The 23018-nt window shown below is 44.9% G+C and overlaps 1 protein-coding gene across 1 annotated transcript in view; it reads left to right on the top strand.

Annotated features, from left to right (window-relative positions):
* LOC140208403 (NACHT, LRR and PYD domains-containing protein 3-like) overlaps nt 1-23018 on the top strand; it is a 131213-nt gene that overhangs the window by 12004 nt on the left and 96191 nt on the right. Inside the window, exon 2 of the mRNA XM_072277070.1 lies at nt 5581-5803. The gene's annotated coding sequence lies outside the window, so the exon portion shown is untranslated. The remainder of the gene's footprint in view (nt 1-5580; nt 5804-23018) is intronic.

Genomic DNA, 23018 nt, shown 5'->3' with positions numbered 1-23018 from the left:
TGCCTGTCAGCTATTCAGCTGATCATACCAGTCTCATTCCAGTAATGCCACAGGATCTTAGCTTGTTAATTAGCCTCATGTGTGGCACCTTATCAAACGCCTTCTGAAAATGCAGGTAAGTTACATTCACTGTCTCCCCGTTGTCCACCCTGCTTGTTACTTCCTTGAAGAACTCTAGCAGATTTGTCAGGCAAGATTTTCCTTTCCAGAAACCATGATGATTTTGACATATTTTATCACTAGTCTCGAAGTATCCTGAAACCTAATTCTTAATAATAGGCTCCAACACTTTCCCAACCACTAGCATTAGGCTAACTGGTCTATAATGTCCTTTCTTTTACCGTCCTCGCTCCTTAATGAGCAGAGTGACATTTGCAATCTTCCACTTCTCCGGGTCCTGCCAGAATCAAATGATTCCTGAAAGATCATGAGCAATGCATCCGTTATTTCTTCAGCAACCTCTCTCAGGACTCTGGGATGTAGTCCATCTGGCCCAGTTGACTTATCCACCTTTAGACCTTTGAGTTTGTATTGTACTTCTTTTCTTTGTAATAGCAATGACACTCATTCCTGCTCCCTGACACTCACAGACCTGTGGCACACTGCTAGTGTCTTCCACAGTGAAGACTGATGCAAAGTACCTGTTATGTTCATCTGCCATTTCCTTCTCCTCCATTACTCCATTGCACTTTAAGGACTCTTTATCTCATTATCTCATGTTGTCATTATTTATTGCTATTTATTTTATATTTCCATTTGCACAATTTGGTATCTTCTGCACTCTGGTTGATCTTTCATTGATCCTGTTAGTTACTATTCTATAGATTTGCTGAGTATGCCCACAGGAAAATGATTTTCCATCATTTTCCAGTGTCCAATATCAACTCTCACCTCCCTTTTACTCTTTATATAACTGAATAATCTTCTGGTATCCTGCTTCATGTTATTGGCTAGTCTGCCTTCATGTTTCATCTTCTCCTTTCCTGCAGCTGCTTTGGTTCCCTTTTGTTGGAATTTAAAAGCTTCCCATTCACCAAACTTCCCACTCACGTATGAGAAAGGAGGGGTGAGGGTGATGGGTGGCAAGGGGAGTGGGGTGAGTTGGGAAGGGAGAGGGAGAGAGAGGGATGAAGCGAACAGGGTTATGGAGAGTGGCGGTGGGGAGCCATGAATGAGTAGCGAGGCAGTGTGTCTGGTCAGAATTATTCATCCACAGTGGCAAGGACGTTAGTCATGGCTGATCACAAGTCACTGAAAAAAAATTATGATATTAATACGGTTCCCGATCTCTGTGTCCCACGCTGGGCATTGTACTGCACACGGTTCCCAGTCTGCAATCCCACAGCAGGGTTTTTACCAAGCACAATTCCCATTCTCTGTATCCCATTGTGCACCATTTGCTGTGTCCTTCTCCGACACCGGATGTTTTGCCACACATGATTCCCAGTCAGGCTATCCCACGCCAGGGGTTGTACTGGGCACTGTTCCCGTCTCTGTGTCAAACTGTCAATCTATCAAGTCCCATTGACCATACCTCTGTACCCCACCCACCCATGTACTTATCCAAGTTCCTCAAACAGACATTCTTAAGACCTCAGACAAAGTCAGCAATCAAAAGGCTGTGACTAACATTCTAAGATGCTTGTATTTTAATGCAAGAAGTATGGAAGGCAAGGCAGATGAGCTCAGAGCATGGATCAACACATGGAATAATCATGTTATAGCTCTTAGTTAGACTTAGTTGCAGGAGGGGCAGGATTGCTTGCTCAATATTAAGGGGTTCGGTAGTTGTAGACAGGACAGAGCGGAAAGGATTAAAGGGAGGGGTCGTGTTACTACTCAGGAAAAATGTCACCACTGTGCTCAGTCAGGACACACAGGAGAACTCGTCCAGTGAGGCTTTCATGGAGGAAATGAAGAATAAAAATGGTATTCCACTTCATTCAGGCCATAGTACAAAGCATCCGATAATCCCTGAGATTTAGAGGACAAACTTGTAGAACTTATCACAGACTGCTACAAGAAACATAATTTGCTATGGTAGGTGATTTAAACTTTTCACATATAGATTGGGACTCCAAAACTGTAAAATGTCTGGATATGATAGAGTTTGTCAGATGTGTTCAGGAAGGTTTCCTTAATCAGTAGGCCAAGTGGTTAAGGCATTGGACTAGCGACCTGAAGATCGCAAGTTCGAGCCCCAGCCGTGGCAACGTGTTGCGTCCTTGAGCAAGGCACTTAATCACACATTGCTCTGCGACAACACTGGTGCCAAGCTGTATTGGTCCTAATGCCCTTCCCTTGGACAACCTTGGTGTCGTGGAGAGGGGAGACTTGCAGCATGGGCAACTGCTGGTCTTCCATACAACCTTGCCCAGGCCTGCGCCCTGGAGAGTGAAGACTTTCCAGGCGCAGATCCAAGGTCTAGCAAGACTAACGGTTGCCGATAGGGGATAAGACAGGGGCGATGTAGTAAGTTTCTGTAGGGCAGTGCTTTGCATTGAGTGATCATAATACAATTAATTTCAAAGTAATTATGGATTCATGGGTGCAGATTCTGAACTAGAGATAGGGCAATTTTAATGGTGTCACAAACGATCTGGCAAGTGTGCATTTGGACAGATTGTTTTCTAGCAAGGGTGCACACGGTAAGTGAAATATTGAGAGTACAAAGCTTGTGTGTGTTTTTTTTGTCAGAATTAAAGGTAATTATAGCAGGCTTAGAGAACTTTGGTTCTCAAGAGTTATTGCGGCACTGGTTAAGAAACTAAAAAAGAAGGTGCATCTCAGATATGGGGAGGGTGGAATAAATCAGGTACTTTTGGAGTGTAAGGAATGCAAGAGAGCATAAAGAAAGAACATGAGAGCTACAGTAAGGAATGAGGTTGTCCTAGCAGGCAAAATGAAGGAGAATCCTAGGAGATCTACAGATATGATAAGGGCACAAGGATTGTAAGGAATGAAATTGGTCCTCCTGGAGATCAGGATAGTAATCTATGTGTGGCCACAAATGGAATATGGGAGATCATAGGAGGGGGGACACAAAATCTAAAAAAGTGAGGCAAAGCAGAACTGAAGCCAGAGATGCTATTTAGTGTACAGAGGAGGGGGTGATTGCAGTCACAAGGCAGGGGTGATTGCAGTCACAAGGCAGGTTAAGATAGATAAATCTCCAGGGCCTGACAAGGTGTCCCCTTGGCTAATGCCTTGCAATCCCATGTAAACAACATCCACTGCCTTGCTGCCTTCAACTTTCCTGACATCCTTTTTGAAAAACTGTATAGGATTGATTGGACATGCTGGTTCTCATTAATCAGGCCATGTCTGTTGAAGTATGTATAAATCCAGTCTCTCAGAATACCATCCAATTACTTTCCCACTGCTGATGTCAGGCTCACCGGCCTATAATTTCCTTGGTTATTTTTAGAGACTTGATTGAACTGCCAAACAACATAGACTATTCTCCATTGCACCGGTTACTCACCTGTCGCTTAGGATGATGCCAATATCTCTGCTAGGACCCTGTAAATTTCTGCATTTGCCTCCATCAGGATCTGAGGGAACACCTTGTCAGGCCCTGTGGATTAATCCATCCTGATCTGGCTCAGGCAGAAAACGACTCTTCCTCTGTAATCAGTGAAAAGCCTCACCCTGGGAACAGATCCAGCAGAGAGGAAGGAACGAAAAAAAATGGAATAGCATTTTTACAGGAGGCAGGGCAGAAAGAATTATTGTCAAGATAGCCGTGGTAAATTTATAAAAGAGTTTTCTTCCAGAGATCGAGCAATGAGAGAGAGGTTTCAGAAACGGACAATGTGAATCTAAAGATGGGATGAAGTTGGAAGCAACATTGAGGAAATTGATGACCTGATCATGGATATATAAAGCAGCACCAATGCAGTCGTCAATTGAATTGAAATGACTTTTTACTTACATCCTTCATATACATGAGGAGTAAAAATGTTTACATCGCGTCTCTGTCTAAATGTGCAATGAGCAATTTATAGTAATTTATAATAAATATGTACAATAATATAACATAGAAATACAGTTGTGTCCGCATGAATTAAGCAGCCTGATGGCCTGGTGGAAGAAGCTGTCCTGGAGCCTGTTGGTCCTGGCTTTTATGCTGCGGTACCGTTTCCCGGATGGTAGCAGCTGGAATAGTTTGTGGCTGGGGTGATTCGGGTCCCCAATGATCCTTCGGGCCCTTTTTACACACCTGCCTTTTTAAATGTCCTTTATAGTAGGAAGTTCACATCTACAGATGCGCTGGGCTGTCCGCACCACTCTCTGCAGGTTCCTGCGATTAAGGGAAGTACAGTTCCCATACCAGGCAGTGATGCAGCCAGTCAGGATGCTCTCAATTGTGTCCCTGTAGAAAGTTCCTAGGATTTGGGGGCCCATACCAAACTTCTTCAACCATCTGAGGTGAAAGAGGTGCTGTTGTGCCTTTCTCACCACACAGCCGGTGTATACAGATCACGTCAGATCCTCGGTGATGTTTATACCGAGGAACTTAAAGCAGTTCACCCTCTCAACCCCAGATCCACTGATGTCAATAGGGGTTAGCCTGTCTCCATTCCTCCTGTCGTCCACAATCAGCTCCTTTGTTTTTGTGACAATGTAATGAAAGAAACATTATCTGAAAGGGGTTGGAACATGGACTGTTCTACGTAGCCAACAAAAAGCATGGAGAGCTGAGGGCCATGCAGGTGCCAATGGCTAACCCTCAATTCTGGAAATAATGAGAGCAGCCAGAGGAGAACTTGTTAAGGGTGAGGACCAGTTCTGCCAGACGGAGGAGGCTGGTTGGTACTTTCGTGGAGAAAGAAGCAAATATCTTCTTGACAGGGGAATAGACGTGTATAGGTACTGGACATCCAGGGTGAAAATGTGATGGTCAGGGCTTGGGAATTGAAGTTGTTGAGAAAAAAGTATGTTTAAATCTCTCTCTGCCTTCCTTCCAGCTCAATATCATTGTTCCTACTGCAGGGCGACCAAAACCAAGCACAGTGCGGCAACACCAACCTCTTGTGTAACTGTGACGTAACCTCTCAACTCCGATACTCAGTGCCTTTTCCTATGAAGCCAAGTGCATTCTCTATCGAACTGTCTAAAGGGAACTGTATACCTGACATTGGTACGATCGGTGCATCAGAAACCAAACAATGGGATAGAGTGAATACAGGTCAAATTCCTCTCCCACACTCCCCTCTCAGTTCAAATGCTCTCACACTCGGTATCCCCCCTCTATCCAACTTCTCCCTCTCCCCCGCCCCTCTCTCCCCCCCTCCCCCAGATTGACTTATTTAATTAACTTGTGTATATATATATTCAGATATATGTACAGAAGATGGGTGTTTCAGGTAAAATAACGGAAACTCTCAAAAACTGATAGCAATTTTATCAAGTAGACATTCAGACTGCAGACACTGCTGAACTTTCTTTTCTATACCATTGTGTTTTTATTGTTTTTCCCCATGTAACAGAAGTATTTAAATACTGTATTAAATTAGCTTTGTTCACAGTTGAATGTGAGTGCAAAATATCAAACCGATTTGTTTGTTTTCCGCACAGAAGCCGCTCCCTGCTCTGAGGAATGTGTGCGAGTTGGAATCTGCCTTGCAAACAGGCAGCAGCTTGTACACAGAAAATCGCGTTGTGAGTCTCACTGAACAGCAACACCGGCCCCTCCCCCATAGCTACTGAATGACCCTGGCCTGATGGTCTGGGATGAAGTTAGAAGAAAATGACATGAAAACATACCCACACTGAGACTGAGCATTCTTGGTGAATTCAGGTGAGAATAATTCAGCTTCTGATATTTATTTCCGATCTTTATTTCCAGTCAACATGTTACCTATGTTTTGGATCAGTGACCAAGAAGATATTCGCAAACAAGAGAAAATGCTGCAGATGCTGGAAATCGGAGAAACACACACAAAATGCTGGAGAAACTCAGCAGGCCAGGCAGTGTCTATGGAGAAGAGTGAACAGTGGACATTTCAGGCTGAAACCCTTCGGCCAGGACTCCTTTCCTAGATGCTGCCTGGCCTGCTGAGTTCCTCCAGCATTTTGTGTGTATTGCAAGAAGTTAATCGCTCTATTTTGTCTCTTCTGTTGGTTGTGGTATTTGTGTTCTTGCATTTTCCTGTCTGCACGGTTGAGATTTTCCACAATTTATGTCAATGTTAAAAACTTCTTGAATCAGGGGTTACGATTTCAAAGCAAGTGTGCGAAAAGCCGTTTAGCCAACATGGCTTCTGTTTCCAAAACTTGTCATTTCAGATGAATGCATGTTGTTTTTCTCATTGTGACTGTGTTTATTGTGGGTATTTCGAACTGATGTCCTCAGCTTCCTTTAGAAGCAAAGACATTGATTCTGTTCAAGGTCTCGACACAGCAGACAGTGGGGGGTGGGGGTGGGTGGAGTTGTGATCAGTTAGAGAAAGCTGCAGGCGGGCATTGTGGAATGAAAGCCATGATTTCACTGCGTGGGGCAGGAGGTTCGATGGGCTGAGTGGCCAATTTCTGCCTGGTATGTTCACAAGAAAAGCTCTGACTACAGAGTTACTGTAAACTAATTTAATGAGTACGGACCAAGGCAAATAACCTGTTGCTGAACAAAAAACAAGGGAAGAGATTGCTGAGCCTCTGGCTAGGATCTTTATATCCTTGTTGTCCACAGGAATGGTACCGGAGGATTGGAGGGAGGTGAATGTTGTCCCCTTGTTCAAAAAAGGTAGTAGGGATAGTCCAGGTAATTATAGACCAGTGAGCCTTACGTCTGTGGTGGGAAAGCTGTCGGAAAAAATTCTTAGAGAGGACCTATGGGCATTTAGAGAATCATGGTCTGATCAGGGACAGTCAGCATGGCTTTGTGAAGGGCAGATTATGTCTAACAAGCCTGATAGTTCTTTGAGGAGGTAACCAAGCATGTAGATGAGGGTAGTGCAGTGGATGTGATCTATATGGATTTTAGTAAGGCATTTGACAAGGTTCCACACGGTAGGCTTATTCAGAAAGTCAGAAGGCATGGGATCCAGGGAAGTTTGGCCAGGTGGATTCAGAATTGGCTTGCCTGCAGAAGGCAGAGGGTCATGGTGGAGGGAGTACATTCAGATTGAGGGATTGTGACTAGTGGTGTCCCACAAGGATCTGTTCTGGGACCTCTTCTTTTCCTGATTTTTATTAACGACCTGGATGTGGGGGTAGAAGGGTGGGTTGGTAAGTTTGCAGATGACACAAAGGTTGGTGGTGTTGTAGATAGTGTAGAGGATTGTCAAAGATTGCAGAGAGACATTGATAGGATGCAGAAGTGGGCTGAGAAGTGGCAGATGGAGTTCAACCCGAAGAAATGAGAGGTGGTACACTTTGGAAGGACAAACTCCAAGGCAGAGTACAAAGTAAATGGCAGGATACTTGGTAGTGTGGAGGAGCAGAGGGATCTCGGGGTACATGTCCACAGATCCCTGAAAGTTGCTTCACAGGTGGATAGAGTAGTTAAGAAAGCTTATGGGGTGTTAGCTTTCATAAGTCGAGGGATAGAGTTTAAGAGTCGTGATGTAATGATGCAGCTCTATAAAACTCTGGTTAGGCCACACTTGGAGTACTGTATCCAGTTCTGGTGGCCTCACTATAGGAAGGATGTGGAAGCATTGGAAAAGGTACAGAGGAGATTTACCAGGATGCTGCCTGGTTTAGAGAGTATGGATTATGATCAGAGATTAAGGGAGCTAGGACTTTACTCTTTGTAGAGAAGGAGGATGACAGGAGGCATGATAGAGGTGTACAAGATAATAAGAGGAATAGATAGAGTGGATAGCCAGTGCCTCTTCCCCAGGGCACCACTACTTAATACAAGAGGGCATGGCTTTAAGGTAATGGGTGGGAAGTTCAAGGGGGATATTAGAGGAAGATATTTCACTCAGAGAGTGGTTGGTGCGTGGAATGCACTGCCTGAGTCAGTGGTGGAGGCAGATACACTAGTGAAGTTTAAGAGACCACTAGACAGGTATATGGAGGAATTTAAGGTAGGGGCTTATCTGGGAGGCAGGGTTTGAGGGTTGGCACAACATTGTGGGCTGAAGGGTCTGTACTGTGCTGTACTATTCTATGTTCTATAACTATTGCAGTAATTAAATCATCCAGATCGTTGACAGAGATGATGAGCAATAATGAACCCAGCACTGAACCCCGCTGCACTCCACGAGTCATTGGTCTCCAGTCAGAGAGTCAAACCATCTTCCACCACTTACTGGCTCTCCCGTGAAACCAATGTCGAAGTCAGTTTGCCACCTCATCCTGAATGCCAAACCCCTGGACCTTCTTGACTAATCTGCCATGTGGGACTCTGCCAAATGTCTTGCTAAATTGTACTAAACTATATATTTTTAATTCAGTAAAGTAACTACTCTTTTTCCTAGAGCAGTAATTGTCTCGTTGTCCCAGTCTGATAACTGACCAACAACATTCTTGCACGTTATACTTTCGCTGCTCCGGGGAGAAACTAACCATGAAAGTTATGAAATATGAAATTATACAGTTGTGCTGTTGCCCAATGCCCAGTGTCTGAGTCCAGGATCTGATGTCCCCGGGGCTGCTGCAGCACCGTCCACACTGCAAGTGTCCTCTCAGGGCAGTGGAGTGAGTCTGCTTCAAAAAGCCTGGGATATCCCTATGAACACAGCCCCAAATCGGCAATGTCCAGAGTCTGGCTGTGTGGAAAGTGAAATGAAAAAGATGGTTTCCCATCTCCAACGAGCAGAGCAGTGGCATTACTGCCCCACAGCGGCTGTGATTGGGTCCCAGGGATAGGGAATGTGATCTTTGTCTGTCTATCTGCACAGTTTGTTATTGGGGAACGGAGAAGAACATGGGAAGTGGATCTTCAGCCCGATGGACCAATCAGAATTAATCCCCGAAGAGTCATCAGGACGATGTGTCATATCATAGGCATATGTTTCAACATTATTGGCTTTGTGACAGCAGTACAATTCAATATATAATAATAGAAAGAAACTGTATTACAGTAAGTATCTGTTACTAAAAGTTAAATTAAATAAGTTATTGCAAAAATGAATTCAGTGAAGTAGATTCATGGGTTCCATGTCAATTCAGAAATCAATTGGCAGAGGGAAGGAAACGGTTCCTGACTCATTGAGTGTGTGCCCTCAATCTCCTGTACCACCTTCCTGGTGATACCAATGAGAAAAGGGCATGTCCTTGGTGAAGCAGATCCCTAATGACTGATGCTGCTGTTTTGAGGCATCGCTCCATGACGATGTCCTGGATGCTACGGAGACCACTGCCCATGATGGAGCTGACTGAATTGACAACATTCCTGACTACCCCACCCCACCATATCAAGTGATGTGCAGCCAGTTAGGACAATTTTTATGGTACAACTGTAAAATCTGCGAGTCTTTGGTCACATCCCAAATCTCGTCAAAGTCCTAATGAAATATAGTCTGTGACGTGCATTCTTTGTAACTGCATCGATACGCTGGCCACTGGATAGATCCTCAGAGATGTTGACACACAGGAACATGAAGTCGCTCACTTTTTCCACTGCTGACCGATCAATGACGATTGGTGTGTCTGTGCCCTCATCTTACCCGTTCAGAAGTCCACAGTTACAGTGTTGGTCTTACCGATGTTGAGTGCAAGGTTGTTGCTGCAGCACCACTCATCTGGGTGATATATCTCACTCCTGTTTGCCTTCTCGCCATCTGAAAATCTGTCAACAATAGCGGTGTCGTTAGCAAATCTGTCACTGGCATTTGAGCTGAGGCGAGCCGCAGAGCCATGGGTGCAGAGAGAGTAGTGCAGTGGGCGAAGCATAAGTCCTTGAGGTGCACCAGTGTTGATTGTCAACGAAGTGCAGTCGTTATTTCCGATCCGCACAGATTGTAGTTTTCCAGTGAGGAAATCCAGGATCCAGTTGCAGAGGGAGGCAGAAAGTCCCAGGGGTTTGAGATTTTTGATCAGAACTGTCAGAATAATTGCATTACACACTGAGCTCTAGTCGAGAAACAAGCCTCGTGATGAGCCGATGAGTTCGCATTGTGACTTATTACGGATACAGGAAAATTGCGATAGGCAGAGCTAACTCTCGTCATCCAAACCTCTCAAAGCATTTCATCACAGTAGTTGTGATTGCTGTGGACGATAGTCTTTAATGCAACTCACACTGCTTTTCCTGGGCACTGGTATAATTGTTAGCCTCTTAAGGGATGTGGAAACTTCCAACTGCAGCGAAAACAACCCCATCTCCGAGACGTTCATAGAATACAACTCCTGTTGTTCTGGGTGGCTGAAATCCCTTGTAACTCTCTGTGACGACTGCATCCACCACATCCTCTCTCTCCCAAAATCGATGGAAACACAAACATTTTCCCACGATGCCCCAGGATTAGTCTCAGTAAGGGTCTCTATAAATGCCATCAGCGTCCCATGATGGGGTGCAGAATGGCGCACTGTAATGCTATTTAAAGACCCAAATGGGGCTCGGTTTCAGACACCAGTAATGCCATCAGTGTCCCAGGATGGGGCACAGAATGGGACACCAGTAATCAAATTCATTATCTCAGGGGCGAGGTTATGTGGGCGAGAACCCGTCTGGCTGTGTTACCCAAATTACCAAATTTCCCCAGGATTAATAAAGTATATCTATCTATCTATCTATCTAGCGAGAACCCGTTTTGGCTGTGTTATGAGGTCGGTGCATCTGGACCGTTTACTCCTGTCCCTGTTGCAGCCTGTCTGTATAATGTTAATTTGATAAATATCTCAGCAGTTGATCTACAGACATATTTGGACACACTGTGGCACTGTAATTTTATATCAATGCAGAATGGTGATAATTGGGAACAATTTAACTCATTATTGTCAATTTGTTGATGATGGTGGATTTAAAGTCTGGAAGAAAATGTCGAAGTCTCATGGGTCAAGGACAATGGAAGCAGACAGATCAGTTGTCTTTGCTCCTGCCTCGTGCTTTGAAATGGAGACTGCCATTTTGTGGAACTGTTTTACATCCTCCATTTTGATAGACAAAGTTGCTTTGCTTTCTGTGTTTTAAAATAGGCACAATGATGCTTCAGGTCATCAACTGAACTAGAGATCTTTTCCAAAGAAGTTATTTGTGAGGTGTTCTTTGATATAATATAACATGCAGTTTTGTGAATGCTGGGGATGGTGCCAGCCTGATGTGATTCGAGATGATTACTGAAGAGAACGCATTAGGTTCTCTTCCTAGTTATTCCCCTGCTCTTGATGAATGTATAGAATGGCTTATGATTCACTTTAATCCAACTTGCCAAGAATTTTTAATGACCCCTCTTGGCTTTTGTAATTCCCTTTTTTAGTTATTTTCTGGTGTATTTATACTGCTCATGTGTTCTGTTTGATCCTAACTCTGAAGCTTTACATACATTTCCTTTTCCTTCTTGATCAAGTTTATCACCTCCCGGCTATCTCTAATGTTTTTGAGTCTTTTCATCCCCGTCCTTTCGTTTAACAGGAACATTTGATAAATATCAAATGTTGAATGGTTCACACAGTAATTCCCCAAGAATAGTCCAACAGCGTTTTGACACATTGCAAACTGCCACACACACGTTCCTCACAACTGCTGAAATCAAATGGAACCGGTTCGACAAATCACTCTCAGTCTGATGTGAACAAAGTCACTTTAATATTGTATTGTATGGTCCTGACGAAGGGTCTCGGCCTGAAACGTCGACTGCACCTCTTCCTACAGATGCTGCTTGGCCTGCTGCGTTCACCAGCAACTTTGATGTGTGTTGTTTGTTAATATTGTATTTATCCATTTCTGCTGCAGGGTAGAGTGATAGAACCCTTAACGTGATATAAAGAACATGACCTATGGTCTCGAACCCGTAACGTTACAAGTTACAGTTACTGCCCTGTTTGCTGTGAGTTTACAAAATTTTATTTTTACCTCAGCTCTCATCATCCGCAGTTGCTTTTTTTTAATTCCAAGATTCCTTCAAATAAACCAGTCTGTGCCATTCCCAACTGCGGCATTCTTTAAATTAACGAACATTACCCTCGGGTATGGAACCTGCAGTGTTCCCAGTCACGGATCCCACTAAACGTTTAACTGCTGTTGATGTAAGGGTGAGTGCAAGGGGGAGACCGTGAGGGTAAGGGGAAGGGCAGGGTGAGTGTGTGGAAGGTGGAGAGGGGGAAGCTGAAATTGTGTGGGGGAAGTAGAGAGATGGGGAATGAAGGGAGAGGGCAAGAGAGAGGTGGAGTAAGAGAGTGAGATGTGGGGAGGGAAAGAAGGGGAGAGGGACAAAGGGGGGAGTGAGGTGGGGAGAGGGAAAGCAGGGTTAGAGGTCTAGCGCGAGGGGATAGAGAGGGGGAGAAGTACAGCGAGGGAAAGAAAGGGCAGTGAGAGGGATGGATGGTGAGAGGGTAATGGGAAGCGTAGAGAGAGGGGATTGGAATAGGAGAGAGGATGAAGGAAAGAGGCAGAGAGAGAGAGGAGTGAGAGTGTGGAAGGAGTAAATGGTGGGGAGAGTGAGGGAGTGACATAGTAGGAGATAGGGTTAGGGAGAGTAGGAGGGGAAGGTAGAATAAATGTTGTCGATGAGGGGGTGAGTGAGTGGGATGTCGAAGGAGGGGTGTGCAGGAGGCATCGAAGAGGAATGGGTGAGTGAGGGGGGCAGCAAGTAAGGAGGGGTGTGACTAGGTTGACAAGGAGAGAGGGATGGGTGAGATCATCAGTGAGTAGGGAGGGACGGTGGGCTGTACATTGAGGAGGATTTGTGACCGGGTTGGGCGGCGAGGAAAGACAGGCGAGTGAGAATGACGTCAACGACAGAGCAGCGAGGGAGATGGGATTGGGGCTGAAGGTGTGGGGTGCGGAGGGGTAGGAGGGTGAGCACTAGGGGGGATGATGAGAAAGGACGGCGAGGTTGATGGGTGGTGAGTAGAAGGGGCGAGTTGGGAGGGGTGAGGGAGAGGCAGGGAGAAGAGAGCAGGGTGAAGTGGTGGTGAGGAGGCCAGAATTATTGGATTAAATATTTATTCATCCACAATGTCAGGGATGTTCGTCATGGCTGATCACAAGTCACTGAACAAATCCACCCTGAGATTGTGGTTCCCAGTCTTGGTATTCCACAGCTGGGGTGTTTATTATGTATGTTTCCCAGTCTCCAATCCCACACGGGGGTTTTCCACAAACAATTCTCGGTCTTTGGATATTATCGTGCACCATTCCTGGTTTCCATATCCCACACCGGCTGCTTTACTGCGAATGATTCCTATTCTCCCTTTCCCACACCGGGAGCTTTACTGTGCACAGTTCCTGATCTCCCTGTCGAACTGTTAATCTGTCCAGATCCATTGACCTGCCCTCCATCCCCTCCCATCCATGTACCTATCCAAGTTTCTCAAATAGATGTTGTTAAGACCTCAGACAGAGTCAGGAATGGAAGGTTAACCATGTTGTGACTCGTGTTCTGAGCTGCTTATATTTCAATGCAACAAGTATTGAAGCAAAGGCAGATGAGCTTGGGTCATGGATCAACACATGGAATTATGATATTGTTGCCATTATTGAGACTGGCTTGCAGAGAACTGGCAGCTCGATTTTCTGGGGTTATGTTGTTTTAGACACGACAGAGCATGAGGGATTAAAGGGGCAGGGGTGGCTTCACTACTCAGGGAAAATGTCACAGCAGTGTGCAGTAAGGACAGATGGGGCAACTCATCCAGTGAGGTCTTATGGGTAGATCGGAGAAATTAAAATTGTTTAAACATGTTAATGGGTCTGTCTTATAGACCACCCAAGAGTCTGAGGGATTTAGAGGAACAAATTAGTAGACATTACAGAAAATTGCAAGAAACATAATTGGTTATAATTTGATTTTAACCTTCCACATACGGACTGGAACTCTCATACTGTAAATTAAGTAGATGTACTCATGTATTTGACAAATGTCTTCAGAAAAGTTTTGTTAATCAGTACATTGAAGTCCCAAAGACTCAAGTGTGATTCTTGATCTCCCATTAGGGACTGGGACAGGACACATGTAACAGAAGTCTGTGTAGGGAAATTCTTTGTATCGGTGATCACAATGTCATCAGATTCAAAGGAAGTGTGGACAACGATAGCTCTGCTCCATGGGTTGAGATGCTGAATTGGAGAAAGAACAATTTTGATGTTATGAGAAAGAATCTGACTAGTGTGAATTGGCTATATTCTGACAAATGAATACTTGGTAAATGGGAAACCTTGAAAGATACAATTTGTAGACTTCAATGTATTTATGTGCCTGTCCGAATAAAAGGTAAATATACCAGTTTATCAAGAGAGATTAAGGCCCTGGTATAGAAAAAAAATAGGTGCATAACAGGTGTAGGCAGGTAGAAAAAATGTGAGGTACTTTTAGAGTCGAGGAAATACAGGATAACATTGAGGAAAGAATGGCTATCGGGTGGCATAAGGTTGTCCTAGCAGACAAGGTGAGGGATTATACCGATATTTTAAAAGCAAAAGATTGCAGGGTGCACAATTGATCATCTGGATTATTAGAATGGTAATGTACGCATGGAGCAAAAAAAGATAGAGGAGTTCTTAAGTGGATTTTTGCTTCTGTGTTCACTCAGGAAGAGAATCTATAGAAGTGAGGCAAAGGAGAAGTGAGGCCATGGATGTTATACAGAGTATGAATGAGTAAGTGTTTGGCATATTGGGCAAATTCGAGTGTATATATCCCCAGCGACTAAGAAGTTCAGCCATCGGACCCCAATGGATGCGAATGCAGAAATTACAGGGACGTAGCTGATATGTTTATGTTATGCTCAAAGACAGGGGAAGTACCAGAAGATTGGAGGATAGCTAATTTTGATCTGCTGTTTAAAAAAGGCTCCAAAATTAACCAGGAAATTATAGGCCAGTGTGCCTGACATCAGTCGTGGGAAGACCTTGGAAGGACGGGATATAGGAGTATTTAAATAAACAGGACTGATTAAGGATATCCAACATGACTTCATGTGTTCTAGACAATCTTACTGAGTTTTTTGAAGAAGGCACGAGGAATGTTACCAGGAAAGTTGATGAAGGAAAGGCACTGGATATTTTCTAAATGGGCATTTGACAAGGTCCTGCATAGAGTGTTGATTAATAAATTTTATTCTCTTGGTGTTGAGGGTGAGGTAGTAAATGGGAGTAGACGTTGGCATGGAGGAGGAAGGCAAATAGTGGTAGCAGATGGTTGCCGCTCTGACTGGAGACCTGTGACTGGTGGAATTCCGCAGGGATCGGTGCTGACATCCGTTGTTTGTCATCTATATCAATGACCTCGATGATAATTAGATTAACCGGATCAGCAAATTTGTGGGTGACACCAAGGTTTAGGGTGTATTTGACAGCGATTGAAGACTATCAGGGTTTGCAGCGGGATCTGTATCAGGAGGGAAATGTCAGATGGAATTGGATGCAGACCTGTCAGCTGTTGCACTTCGGTAGGATCAACCAGGATAGGACTACACAGTGAGCAGTAGGGCACTGAGGAGTGCGGTAGAATAAAGGCGCCCGGGAATACAGGTCCACAATCCATTGAAAGTGGCGGCACAACTAAATAAGGTAGTGAAGAAATCTTTGGCACATTGGCCTTCATAAATTAAAGTATTCAGTACAGGAGATTGCATGATTTAAGAGGGTTATGAGGCCTAATTTGGAGTATTGTGTGCAGTTTAATAACCTACCCACAGAAATGGCCTAACGGCCAGGGTCTAACGGCCGCTCCCTGTTCTCAGGAATGTGCCGGGACAGGCTGCTGCTTGCTCACAGACCCTGAGCACTGAGTCTCACAGAACAACAAACTGCACCTTCCAAATCAGTCAATCATCTGCCTGCTTCCCCTTTCCATTCCAGTCCTGATGAAGGGACTCGGTCCGTAATGTCGACTGTTTACACCCATCCATAGAGCTGCCTGACCTGCTGAGTTCCTCCAGTGTTGTGTCTGTTACCATGGTTACGAGAGATCCGTGTGGGGCGGTGGCCGGGGTTATTTGTAAGAAACGATACACCGTATCCACACTATCAGAGTATTCTTCGGGAATTAAGGTGAAGTAATTCAGCTTCTGATATTTATTTCCGATCTTTATGTCCAAACGCCGAGTTGTCTGTGCATTGGATCAGCGATCAAGGAGATTTTTGTTTTTTTGAAATCGCTTCTGGCTGTGGTGCCTTTTGTGTTCCAACTGTTTCCTGCTTGCATGATTTACATTTTCCACAGGTTAGGTAAAGATTAAGATCAGTTCTAAAACAATGGCCTCCTGTTTCAAAGCAAGGGTGTGAGAGCTGTACAGCGGACACACATTCCGTTTTCAGAGTTTCTTATTTCAGACGAATACATCTATTGTTCCTGTGTCGATTGTGAGCTATTTGAACTCTTCTCGTTTATCGCCAGTGGACGCTAAGTCTTTGATTCTGTCGAAGGCCGAGATTATTGATAAACAGCGGATTTGAAGTATTACAGGGATGGACATGGGGAATGCATGATGAAATTTTGGATCAGTTCAGCAATGATGTCAGTATCTGCATCAGCAGTTTTGAGGGGCCCGTGTGGTCCGGTTATGCATGTTGGTCCGCTGACCAGAAAAAACTCTGACAATTTAATTAATGTAAGCTGGTATAATGATTGCATTGGAGGGAGATAGGACTTTATTTATGTATTTGAACTGAAAACAAACATTAATTACTTACGCAAACATATCAAAGTTGCTGGTGTACGCAGCAGGCCAGGCGGCATCTTTAGGAGGAGGTACAGTCCAGCTTTGTGGGTTATTTATGTGCCCCAGCTGCGTTAGGGGGTCGGATTTATGACTAACTCGGGGTGCTGGACAGCACGGTATCGGACCGAGAGACACGCTCCCCGTTCCCTGTCAATCCCGGTGCAGACTCCCTGGGGCTCTCGCGCACCAGCTCAGCTCACCGCCCCGCCCACTGCCCGACACGCGCGCTCTCGCGGAGCTCATTACTCTCGCGCTCCCGGGCTCACGATGAGACCATTTGGGAAACCTTGCGCGCCCGTCATCTGTTGTCAGGTGATGTGCGAGTTATTTAGCACCCATTGGAGTCCGAAAATGTCAATTTATGCCTCATCTCAGACTGAACTGTCTGTGCAGCTTAAGCACTCTGATCCAGGTCCATTATCGCTCATCCAGGAAGTCAGACTGTGGTTACCCGGCACCGCACTGAACACCATCCGGTTACGGGATCAGATGTAAGTGGTGTCTCCTATATCAGGGTATAGGTATTATCGGTTTCCCTGCTGGAGAAAGGGTTAAAGTGACTTTGCTCATTCCATAGTGAGAGTGAATTGGGACGTTACAGGTGGAAACCCTTCGGCAGGACTGGAGAATAAAAGGTGGGGGTGGGAAAGGGAGAGAGAAACACAAGGTGATCGGTGAAACCTGAAGCGGGAGGGGATGAACTTTCCCGAACTGGCGGCCTCGCCTCGCTTCCTTGACAGAATCTGCCGGGGTCGGTCCGAGATGTGAGACCTTCACACCGAACCGTCTGAGATGAGCCGCCACTCAGCCCCTGTTGTTCTGGTCCTGTTAGCAGGATGACGTAAAACATATTTCTATATTGTTACTGACAGAGAATTGTATAATTTCTGCTCTGTGTGTTATCTGAATGCACCTGCCTGTGATGCTGCTGCAAGTCAATGTTTCTCTGTACCTGTACCTTCCCGTACTTATGCACTTGGCAATAAATTCAACAGGACCTGAGAAATCTCAGTGAGATTTGATTGGTGAAGATCATCTTGGCAGACCTGTAGTTCGAATGTAGAGACAGTACACTGTTAAATGCAAAACCCTGAACAGTGTTGATGATCAGAGGGATTTTAGACTCTAAGTTCATCGCTCCCTGAAAGAGACTGCACAGTTAGATCGGGTGGTTAAGAAGGCAAATGGCGTGGTTGTCCTTATTAGTTGAAGCACTGAGTTGAAAAGTCGGGAAGTTGTGTTGCAGCTTTATAAAACTAGTTAGACCACATCTGGAGTAATTCATACAGTTCTGGTTGCCCCCATTCTAGGAAGGATGTTGGGGCTTTGAAGAGGTTTACCAGGATATTGCCTGGATTAGATCGCATGAGCTATAACGAGAGGCTGGACAAACTTGTGTTGTTTTCTCTGGACACACGCAGGCTGGGGTGAGACTTGATAGACGTTTATAAGTTCATGAGAGACATCTATAGAGTAGATAGACAATATCTTTTTTCCCGGGGTTGAAATATATGAGATAAGAGGCCATGCATTTAAAGTGAGAGTGGGTAGGTTAAAGGAGATGTGAGGGGTAAGTTTGATTTTCCCCCACGGAGTGAGTCACTGGAATTTGTTCCCTGGGGAGACCCTCCGCTCTGATTGCGCAATAATCACTCTGCGCATGCACACAGCCCCCGGAGGGCGGTGGTTATTTCCTGTTCGTTATTGAAGCGGATCGTCTGTGGGATCGGGAGAGGTACAGGGTCCTCCGGGGGAGAGACCACATTTCCATCACTGAGTACTGACACGAGTGTTGACATGGGTGGTCTGATGTTGGGCAGTGTGTCCTGTTAACTTCCCCGACCTGTCGGCCATTTATTCATTATTATCCAGCTATCCGGGCTACTGAAAGATGCATGCATTTCACTTAATTCTCCCGACAGAAGATCCCAATCAGCAATCCAGGCGGTCAAATTCCACACAATTAAAATGGTGAATCAGCCTCAGGATAGAGGGGCGTCTATTTATAACAGAGATACAGACAAAGTCAGAGTGTAGTGAATTTGTGAAATTAGCAGAGGCAGCTGTGGAGCCAGGTCGGGGGTATTTAAGACTGAGAGTAGATGGGAAATTGAGAAGAGAGGTGAGGGGTGGGGATGGGGCAAGAACTGGGGAGTGAGAAGTGGATGCACGTGAGAGGCGAGGTGGGAAGGTGGAGGTAGTGTCAGGGGTGGGATAAGAGTAGGTAGGGGGAAACATGGGGCTGCAGTCGTTGGAAATTAATTCCATAGAGGATTAACAAAGACATTGGAGAGTGCAATGAAGATTCACCAGACTGATCCCTGGAGTGGTGAGTCATCATATGAAGAAAGATCAAATGCGATTACCCTTCCATTTGGAGAATCGAGGACTGAGAGGTGAACACATTAAAATGCACAACATCATTACCGGTTGAACCAGGGATCCCAGTCTCTGAAAAAGGGGGTGGACTGTCCGGGACTGAGATGAGGGGAAATGTCCCCACTCCAAGGGTGGTGAATGTCTGTAAATCCCCACCACAGAGGGTGGTGAAGACTCAGTGATCGTCCTCACGTATAGCAGAGGTCGGCAGATGTGTGGAGATTGAAGGGATGGAGGAAATAAGGATGGGGCAGGAACATGTGTCTGAGACGGGAGAGCAGCCGCCATCTTGTTGATGGTTAGAACGGCTGAATGGGCACACGTACCAAAGATCAGAGAGATCGAATAGACCTGCGAGGTAATCTCAATACACAGAGGTAGTGACTATCTGGAATGATCTGTTCAGTGTTTGCATTGTTGGTTATCTACCTCGGGTTCAGTATTGTCACTGTGTTTGGAAATTCCCATTCACTGTCATCTGTCTGTGAGCAGCTGGAAATTAAAGCAACACTCAAGATGCTGGAGACCTGAAATCAAATCAGAAATTGTTTGTAGCTATTCTGACACGGGGTGTTGGAGCTGAAGCATTAACTTTGTTCCTCTCCACAGATATTCTTTATCTGTAGAGTATTTCTTGTATTTGCAGTTTTTTAGAAGATTTCGTTGGAATGATTGAAGTCTCCTGGGAAATGGACTTGTGTAGGACGCACAATGTAATTCATTCTCTTACCGCACAGAAACAGGGCTTTCGGCCCATCTAATCTGTGCCATTCTCTGCCTGGACCCATCCACGTGCACCCAGACCATAGACATCTATACCTCCCTCATCCATGTACCCACACAAACTTCTCTTCAATACTGCAATTGAACCTGCATCCACATTTGCACCACCTTCTGAGTGAAGGAGTTGGTCCTCAAATTCCCTTTAAATATTTCACTTTTTGTCCTAAACCCATGACCTTACCCAACCTGAAGGCCAAAGGCCTGCACGCATTCACACTATTTCTACCATCGTAGTTTTGTATACCTCTAGCAGGTATTCCCAACCTGGGGTCCACGGATGCCATGGTTAATGGTAGGGGTCCATGGCATAAGAAGGATTGGGAACCCCTGCTAACATCTGCCGTCATTCTGTGCATCAGGGAATCAGTTTATAACAGTTCAAACCTACCCCAGTAACTCAGTTCCTTAAATACCAGCAACATGGTTGCAAAGACAAATGATTTCCGGAAGTATATTGTAGATATTTCTCTGATATTAACCATACCTTTGAAACATTCCGTGTCTGCCAGGGCTCCTGTAGTCTCTGCACTAGCCTGCCATAAGGTCCGAGGTACACCTTCTCAGGCCCAGGGGATTTATACATCCTAATTCATATCAAGACAGCAAGCTCCTGATGTGTAATCCCTATACAATCTATGACTTAACTAACGTTCCTCGTTTCTATATCTAACTCCCAAGTAAATTCAGGCACAGAGTTATCATTAAAGATCTTCCCATCTCTTTCGGCTCCACGCACAGATATATCAGATCATCAGGAGATAGCTTGAGACAGCTATTGGGGCAGTATGGAAAACACAGGTTTTCTGAATAAATTATCCAGCCAGCAAATTTTCTGTTATTCATGGAAATGTGCTTATTCCAGTTTTCGTTTACAAAGTTCACAAGAGTGATTCTGGAATGAAAGGTTTTAAGTATGAGGGGAATTTGGTGTCTCTGGGTCTGTTCTCAATGGTGGGATGGTGACTCTGGGAACAGGAACCTCAATGAAATCATGAGGTCTGGATGGAGTGGATGGGTTCAAGAAGTTTTTAACAGGAAGGGAATATTGTATCTGAGGTCACAATCTCAACCCATTCAATTGTATCTGGGGAGCTTCCCTGCCATCAATCTGTCCAGTAGCAGGATCTGAATAAAACCTACATCAATGCCTGTGGTTGATTGTAGTTATAAGTTATTTGCAGACACAAGAATATGATGGAATTTTTAAACACTCAGTTGAACAGAGAAGGACACTTAATGGTTATCACCACAATGCATTGTGTGATGGACTTTGTAAATATCCTATAGTGACATTTGGAACAGACAAGCCGCATCCAACAGCGTGTTTTGATTTCGGAACAGCTTCTGCACTGCTGGAAGTTCTGTAGGGATGGAACTACCAACAGATTTACTGGATGCACCCCGATACAGGGTTAAAACAGACATTGGAATTTTAGCTTCCCCATTACAAAATGGCCGAGTGTTCTCTGTTCATCTTTGTCATAATGAAGCTCAAAGCATGTCAGGTTGAGTCTGTTATTTCTTATTTCACTTAGTTCTCCTGAACCACTTCCTCCATCACCAGGGTAACAGCCCACCAGAGCTGCAAGGAGTTTGGAACATTTCTATTGCTCTCTGGTCACCGCCCCTCAGTGGCCTCTGGAGCCGGTGTGGATGCCCGGATGCCTTGAGCATTCACTGCCTGGAATGTGAATCCTTTGTTGGAATGAAGAAGATAACTAATGAATGTAGGGATTGCATTTATACAAATCTGATTAGAATGTCGCTAACATCTTGCAGTCAGTCAATATTTGTACATCAAAAAGAAGAAAAACCTGTAGTGAGCTTCCAGTGATTTATTTTCAATTTTATATTAAAAGATTTTGTTCTTGTTACACTACGGGAGTTGTGGTGGCGAATTGCTCTGCTCCAGATCCCGCTCAGCAATAACATGGTGAACAAATGTACTCAATTTACCTGCTGGAGAAAAGTTAAAATATATTCCCAGCTGCTGGTGACCCATAGCCTGGGTTCCCTGCCCAGTTAAAGCATCATCAGGTTCCAGTTCTGTTTGGGACGAGGGAGGTGTTAGTTTTAGAACTGGGAACAGACAAGACACCGCAGCGTATTACCGACTGGGAAGAGTCCTGAGAGTGTTGGTGATTGGACTAAAATCCTGGGATCGGGCTCCAGGATTATGGAACTGGCAGTGTCTGGACTTTGTCTTTGGCTTCGTGCTTCTGCAAATGGGGCTGGATTTTCTTCCTTCTGCAATGAAGCAGAAGTTTCCGGTCGGGTGGGTGGACGTTGGTTGTAAGGCATGAGCTGTAACGAGAGGTAGGACAAACTCTGTGCTGTAGGAGAATGAATTTAAATTGAATGTTCCACACAAGTCCATTTCCCAGGACACTTCGATCATTCCAGTGTAAAACTTGGATTGTTTCTCTAGTGTGGTGCAGGCTGGCCTGAGACTAGGTAGAGGTTTATAAGATTATGAGAAGCATAGGTAGTGTAGATAGACAATAACTTTCTCTCATGGTTGAAATATCTAATGTCAGACAGCTTGCATTTAAGGTGAGGTGGTGTCAAAGAGGATGTGAGAGGTAAGTTCTCCCCCCAACAGAGTGATGCGACTGGAATGTGCTGCCTGCTGTGGTGGTGGAGGCAGATATATTGGGGATTGGTAAGAGGTGTTTAGATTGTCACGTGAATGTGAGGGAAATGGAAGGATTGTGAACATGGTGCAGGCAGAAATGATTAGTTTAGTTGGACATTTGATTACTAATTTAATTGGTTCAGAACACCATTGTGGGCAGAAGAGCCTGTTCCTGTGCTGTACTGTGCTATGTTCTGTGTCTGTTGTCGAGAGGTTTCGGGGTGACGGAGGCAAAAGAAGAGAGTGGGAACAACAGGCCAGCTGGAGCCCGATGTGGGAAATGTGAGATCACCACTTCTGTCGGAGAAACAGAAACACTGAGTCTGATTAAATGGTGAGGGGCTCAGGTGCAGTGGGTAGGGTGAAGGTCAAAAGTACATTATATTATTCTTCGCTTCCGCCACATCTGTTCCCATCATGTGGCTGTCCTATTTCCACTATT

Source organism: Mobula birostris, chromosome 13, assembly GCF_030028105.1.
Source record: "Mobula birostris isolate sMobBir1 chromosome 13, sMobBir1.hap1, whole genome shotgun sequence".
Taxonomy (NCBI): Eukaryota; Metazoa; Chordata; class Chondrichthyes; order Myliobatiformes; family Myliobatidae; genus Mobula; species Mobula birostris.
Note: the sequence above shows the minus strand (reverse complement) of the source record. Positions and strands in the feature narration are given on the sequence as shown.